Source organism: Chinchilla lanigera, unplaced genomic scaffold (genome assembly GCF_000276665.1).
Source record: "Chinchilla lanigera isolate Chin_1 unplaced genomic scaffold, ChiLan1.0 scaffold00036, whole genome shotgun sequence".
Taxonomy (NCBI): domain Eukaryota; kingdom Metazoa; phylum Chordata; class Mammalia; order Rodentia; family Chinchillidae; genus Chinchilla; species Chinchilla lanigera.
The window spans coordinates 4267931-4275652 of NW_004955437.1; positions in this window are offsets into that span (position 1 = coordinate 4267931).

Sequence of the window (7722 nt, forward strand, 5' to 3'; positions counted from 1 at the left end):
CCCGTAGCTGCTTTTTTTTTGGTCTTTTTTGAGACAGGGTCTCCTTATGAAGTTCAGGCTGGCCTTGAGCTCACTTTGTAGCCCAGGCTGGTCTCGAACTTGCAACGATCCTCCTGCCTCAGCCTCCTGAGTGCTGGGATCACAGGCGTGCGCCACCACACCCAGCTTCATATCTGCTCTTTTTAATGGACACTTTCTGTTACAACTTATAGCAGTGAGTCTTATCCTTTCCGTACAGGATTTGAGATTTTCACGCGCTGTCTGTTGCCGATGGAAGTCTTGGGTGCTGCTGCTAAGGCTGTAGTTTATTGCTCAGACTCATTATGGAAGCAATGCTCAATTGCAGATGGTGCCATTGCAAAGAGATGACAGGGTACTGCGTCCACGTGCCTGGCCACGGGCAGGTTAGACCCGCACCTCGCCCCTCTGTGCCTCTGTTCCCGCCTCAGGTGCAAGCCTTGGGGACTCCCAGCTGCCCAAGTCACCTCTTGCTTCCTGCCTTCTGGCCCCACCTGGTCCCGTGCTAAACTCTTTATCTGATTTCCATGACAAATACTGAATACCGAGGTCATTCTCCTTACCCAGCTAAGACTGACTGCTGTCTCGGACACATCCACCACCGCTTTATGCTTCCTGGCCTCAATCCAAGATGACTCTTTAGTCCTGGTCATTCACGGGACATTTGGGACAAGGACAGTGTCATATTATGCTGTCTCCCCAATGTCTATCACGGAACTTGGCACATAGTAGTTGCTTAAAACAAAAAAGGAACATTGAAGGAATGAATGCATACGTTAAATAAATGTATAAACCCGAGGCATTGTAAACAGTTGTGCAAAGACACGGGCAAGGTCTGTCATCTCTGCATTCCAAGAGTAATTAGACTGGGCATGGTGGTGCACACCTATAATCCCAGCACTCAGGAGGCTGAGGCAGGAGGACTGCTGCAAGTCTGAGGCCAGCCTGGGCTATGCATCGAGATCCTGTCTCAACAAACAAACAAATAAAAAGACAAAAAATAGCAGAGATATTCCAGGGGCTGGGGACGTCGCTCCATGGCATAGCCTGGGTTTGATCCCTAGCACTGTAAAATAGAGGGAGGAAGCGAGTGTCCCACGCAGCTCGCTACTTGCTCCAGGACAGAGGCAAGACAGGAAGATCTCAAGGGCTGCCTCACGCTCCCGTCACCCCAACAGTGAGTGCGGGCTGGGGCTGGCCAGCATTTTGAGGCCAAAAGATGCGAGCATTGGGTGGTGGCGGTGACCTGACAGGCTCTGCTAGGTCAGGAGGGCCACTCACCCTGGGCACCCTGAGCGAGTTTAGGGAGAAGGCCATATTCGGTGCAGAGAAATGGCTCTCGACTGGCGGGGATCAAGGACAGTTGGAGGGAAAGTTCTGGGAGCGCGCCACACACGTCACACCCTCCTGTGTGACCCTAAGGGCTGCAGGTGGCTCTCCCTCCGGTTACTAAGTTGTTTTCCCTGACTGTAGAAATTGTAGGTGTCGCCGTGCGGCAATGAAATCCATGTTCCCTGTTTAAGAAAAAGACTTTGAAACGGCAGTAAAAATCTATCTGCAATCCACGAAGCCAGAGCCACTACAGGGACAAAGGACGAACTCCGAACCTGTACCTGTTACTCATTAAAAGCATGTTTGTGTTTTCTTCCACTGTAGGAGCTTTAAAGTGGCTTTTGCTGTAAAAGCTGACCCGGGTCTGCAGACGCCTGATGGGTAGCTAAAAGGAGAACAAAGCTTGAGCTGCACTTTGTAAACCCGGGTCAAATTCTTTTCAGCTCTGTGTATAGGTGTGTGAGTCCTTTAGGGGGTGTCAGTCCTTCAGGGGGTGGCAGAGCCCTAAATTTACCAGCCCTACATTTCCCTGACCTCTCTCACTCCCCGTTAAGACGGAGGACACCAGGGAAGGGTGACTACCCTGATTTTCAGGGTTCACGAGGATGTCCGATGATCAGCTCTTCCCCGGTCCAGATAGGATTTTCTCCCTGGAGCGACCTTAGAGAAGTCACCTGCTGCTGGCCTGAACCTGTAGTCACCTGGGTCCCAGGGAGAGCGGTGCCTCATGACTGAAGCCACCACCGAGAAAGATTTCCTGGCAGTAGAGTCATCCCTCAAGCCATGGCAAGAGTAAGGGTCGAGATAACCATCAGCCCGACCCGGCTCACCTCAGCTAACCCTAAATGCTAGCCTTGCGCTTTTGCACAGGTCACCGCTAGCCCTTCAAGGAGCCAGCATGGCCCCTCCAGCTACTGCTCAAGTTGGCTCCTCTGTTTTTTTATCTTCTTTTACCTGTCAAGTGCTTTTTTTTTTTTTTTGTCTTTTTGAGACAGGGTCTCACTAAGCAGTTCAGGCTGGCCTTGAGCTCACTTTGAGCCCAGGCTGGCCTCAGACTCGTAGCAACCCGCTTGCCTCAGCCTCCCAAGTGCTGGGATTACAGTCGTGCACCACCATACCCTGCTCAAGTAAGCTTTTGCTATGCATTTCCTACTGCCACTTTAGTTTTAATTTTCATTTCTACAAAAGCAATCACTCAAGGTAGTGGTGACAGAATCCTCAAATACACACATTTCTCAATAATTTAACTGGTGCTCAGAGCAAAGGACACATAGGTTTGCATTTTTTTTTTTTTTTTTTTTTTTAAAGACAGGGTCTCACTATGTAGCCCAGCCTGGCCCTGAACTCTCGGCAATCCTCCTGCCTCAGTGTCCTGAGTGCTAGAATTACAGGCCTACACCACTATGCCTGGCGTGTATGTGTGTGTGTGTGTGTGTGTGTGTAGTTTTGCTACTAAGAGTAACTAAAACTGTTGGAGTGTAATGCTCACCTAATTTAATTATTGTCATTTAGCCATATCTTTCTCCTTGATGACAAGCTTAAAATGTCTTCCACTGAATTTCTAAGTTCTGCTTTTCACTACTTTTTATTGTGCCAATAACTACGTCAGATCTAGTTTCCCGTCTTATTCTGGGGATTGTGGAGCTCAGCGGTATAGCACTTCTCTTACATGTGACAGCCCTGAAAACAGTTCTTTGCCATCCTAACCAATTATATGTGTGCAGTGGTGCTGCCTGTATTCACACTGGTTTGTTGTTTTTGCTGTTGTGTTTTATTTATTTTCTTCCCATACCGGAGATTGAACCCGGGGCCCTGGCACTCGGCTCTACCCCCTGCACTTTTTATTTTCTATTTTGAGATAGGCTCTTGCCAAGTTGTTAAATCGCCTAGGCTGGGCTTGAACTTCCCATTCTCTGGGCTTGAATTTTCGATCCTCCTGCCTCAGCCTTCCAATGTGCTGGAATTACAGGCATGCACTGCTACATGCCTGGCTTATACACATGATGTTATGCAACTGAGCTTTAGAACTTGTTTATCCTGCAAATCTGAAACATCACGCCCGCCCGCTTGCCCCCTTTACGCAGAAACTCCTCTCTTCCCATCTCTCAGCCTCTTGCTACCACCATGCGTTCTACTTTCTGCTCTGACAGTTTCACTACTTCAGCTGCATCACATAAGTGGCACCATGCAGTATTGTTTGTGACTAACTTATTTCACTTGGGATAATAACGTCAAGGTTCACTCATATTACAGAACAGGTCAAATTTTCATTTTTAAGGCTTTGTAATATTCCATTGTGTATACATGCCACTTTCACTACTTTTTTAGTATAAACATTTTATCGCTCTGTGACTTTATTTTATTTATTTATTGATTGATTGGTCTTTTTGAGACAAGGTTTCGCTATGCATTTCAGGCTGGCCTTGAGCTCACTTTGTAGACCAGACTGACCTCGAACTCGCAACGATCCTCCTGCCTCAGCCTCCTGAGTGCTGGGATTACAGGTGTGCAGCGCCACGCCCAGCTCTGTGACTTTATTTTGTTCTGTGACTTTTTTTTGTAGCATCAAGAGGTAAGATTGGTCATCTAAATGAATATACCATGCACAGGAACCTTTCTCATTGAAGAAGTGGAGGATTTGTGGATGTGAAAATTTTTTTGTTTTGTTCTGTTTTTAAGACAGGGTCTCATGCAGTTGAGAATTCATTATGTAGCCCAGGCCTTGAATTCATTATGTAGCCCAGGCTAGCCTTGAACTCACAGTGATCCTCCTGAGTGCTGGGATTAGAGGTGTGTACCACCACACCTGGCTGGACCTGAAAATGTAACAGATTTCTCCTAGGTTTCCAAATGGTGCACTAAAAATACAGCAAGTTTATAAAATAATTGATAATTTTTCATAATGCAAGCTACATTGGAAGGCATTTGATACTATTGCAACATGAAAAATATATTAAAATAGAATTTATTGCCAGGCATGGTGGTGCATGCTTATAATCCCAATACTTGGGAGGCTGAGGCAGGAGGACTGCCACAAGCTCGAGACCAGCCTGGGCAATAGAGTGAGCTCAAGGCCAGCCTGAGCTGCATAGCGAGACCCTGTCTCAAAAAGACAAAAAAAGAAAAGAACTTATTGATTATTTAAGAGCTATAGAGCTTTTTAAAAAGGAAGTAAAGTTTCCAAGTGATTGTAATATGGAATAAAAAAAAATTGTTTTTTTGTCTTTTTGAGACACGGTCTCACTATGCAGTTCAGGCTGGCCTTGAGCTCACTTTGTAGTAGAGGCTGGCCTTGAACTCGCAACGATCCTCCTGCCTCAGCCTCTCAAGTGCTGGGATTACAGGTGTGCGCCACCACGCCTGGTTTATTGAATCAATTTATGTTCTTCATGACTTTTTTATATACCTTTTTTCATTTATTTATTTAGCTCATTTTGTTTTTGTTTTTTGAGGCAAGCTCCTATGTAGTTCAGGCTGGCCTTGAACTCACTATGTAGACCAGGCTGGTCTCAAACTTCTGGCATTCCTCCTGCCGTAGCCTCCCAAGTGCTGGGTGAATGAGCTACCCATTTGACTTATATACCTCCTTTGATCAGATGTGATTTTCATGAGTTGGATCCCTGGTACCAAAAAAATTAAAAAAAAAAAAAAAAGATGTGATTTTCAGAGGAAAACTAACATAAATAGAAATATTCCTGAACAGAGATGTTGGTACCTGACTTAAAATAGTTAGACTGGTTTTTGACTTTTACAATGATGCCCAAACAATATGTGTTCAGTAGAAACTATACTTGAAGCGGAGTGTGGTGGTTCACACCTGTGACCCCAGCACTTGTGAGGCTGAGGCAGGATTGCTATGAATTCGAGGCCAGCTTGAGCTACACACTCAGCTCAATGCCAGCCTGGGTTACATAGTGAGACCCTGCTCTCCTTGCAGAAAAAGAAATTATACTTTAAAAGTTGATCCTTTCCCAGGCTGGTAGTACTGTATGTTTAGAGCTATAGCTCCTATTAGCCTCTGGGTATCAAGGGGAAACCACCCATAGCCAACTGCATACAGTACCGAGGTGCTAACTTTTGGTGTTGGGAAGCTTTAGGGGTCTGACGTACATTTTCTTTTTTTTTTTTTTTTTTGTCTTTTTGAGGCAGGGTCTGTCTGTGCAGTTCAGGCTGGCCTTGAGCTCACTTTGTAGTCCAGGCTGGTCTGAAACTCACAGGATCCTCCTGCCTCAGCCTCCTGAGTGCTGGGATTACAGGCGTGTGCCACCTTGCTTGGTGCATTTTCAATTGCAGATGTCTTCCACCTAAGATCCCAGTGGATTTCTCCCTACAAGCCTGGATTTATACCCACATAAGCCCACTAAAAAAACAAAAAAACAAAAAACAAACAACAAAAATAGGGGCTGGGGATTTAGCTCAGAGGCACAGCACCTGCCTGGCAAGCGCAAGGTTGTGAGTTCGATTTCCGGTGCCGGGGGGGAGGGGGGGTAAAGCCCACTGTACATCTAGGAGCACCTGTAAACAGTAATGGTGTTTCAGCACCCTTGGAAAGGGTTTTCGGTGTTTATTTTACCAAGAGGATAATCCTTTCACCTAGTTAAGATGAGGAAGAAACAAAGCTGGGTGCGGATCCTTTTGTGCAACTGACCCCATTCTGCCAATTTCTCCCGAGAGGACCCAGCTAAGTACGAGTCTAGCCCCTGAGCTCCCTTTTTGCCAGCGCTGAGGAGCGAGGCCAGGCCTCTCCAAGCCACGTCTAATTACTGGCCGCAGCCAAGGTGAAGCTCTCCTCCATTCTCAGAGCTGGTTGCTTTTCAGATTATGGCACTCGGCAGTCATTATCAGCCACAGCAAATAAACTCAAGAACAAACAATACGCACACGCTGTTGGAATGTTTGTTTTTTCTTTTTGTAGTGCTAGGGAGGGAACCCAGAGCTTCCTACATCCTAGGCAAGCACTCCACTGCTGAGCTACATCCCCCGCCCGGCAGGAATGGATTTATTTATCAGCCATGGAAGAAAATACACATCCCACCTCCTCATCCTGCACACAGACTTTCCCCTTTCCCACCAGGAGCCTGCGGTATCCCAAACTAACCCACTCACCCCACCTGGCTGAAGCGTCCCCACTAGCGCCATGGTGGGGGCGGGGGAGCATGGTCTCCATCCTCAGCTGTGTGTGGAGCTGGGGTCGGGCCATGGCAGGGGTGCCGGGTGGACAGGAGTGGGCAAGGGTCAGAGGAGAGGAATCTGTTGGGATCTTCCTCAGGGCACACACAGGGAGCCACAAAAGGCAGAAGCATCTGCAGACCCAGAGCCACCCCTCAAACCGCACCCGCCTAGCCTTCAGGCTGCAGCAGGATTTGGAGAGGCTTGGATAACGTCCTCCTAACTTGGACAGCGAGCGAGGTCCACCCCTCTCCCCCGGAAAGAAAAGGCCTTGGCCCGGGAGCAGCGGACATGTGGACTTCAGCCTTGCACATTTGCCCTTTCAGAGGCCAAGAAGCCAGGGCCAGGCCGGGGCCCAAGCACTGGGAGGAGTGTGTCTCTCCTGACTTGGAGGGCTGGGGGAGACACTGAAAGAACTAACCCCCTTCCCCAGCTTCCGTTTCCTGGCCGGGAACGGATCTGATGACAGGTACTGCCTGCGGGGACAGACACTCGCTGGCTAGGTGTGAGAAAAACAACCCGGGCGTGTGCGTTTGACAAGTCCACTCGCCCCTTCGCGGCGGCGCAAGTTTATTGTTTACTATGCAACAGGCGCTGCGGGTCCATCCAGAACAAAGCCGACTCCGCACCTCCCCAGCGGACATTTCTCTAGGGGTGTTGCAATTTTAAATAGCTTGAGTTTATGAAAGAGGTCAAGTGTTTCCGGTGCAGGGGGAGCGCGGCTGCCTCCCGGCTGCGCCTTCCAGTCGCCGCAGTTGCAGCAGGGCAGGTGAAACTGAGGCGAGAGGGAGGAGTCACTCCCGGGTGTGTGGCCGGATGAGTTCTTCCTAGCCTCCGACTCCCCCCAGCTGCTGCAGCCCCTTTTCTAGACCCCTTCCCCCAGGATTTTCGGGACGCGAACGAGAGTCAAGAAGAGACCTGAGTCAGGCTTTGTGGGAAGGAATATCAATAAATGAAAATTGAACGACAAGAAAAATAATAGCACTACATCCGACCTCAGCCATAAGGTGCACGATCGTCTTAGTTAATCCATCCACGGTAGCAATCAACTCGGGTCCCGCAGACTGCCACCCTTCGGGCGCCGCGGGGTGCGAGGTCTGGGTGGATAGCGCGGCGCGGCGGGTTGCAGCGCGCGAGAGCGCAGCCCGCGGACGCGGCTCGCTGCGCTCACCTCGCGGTTAGGGCTCCGACACCGCGACGCCG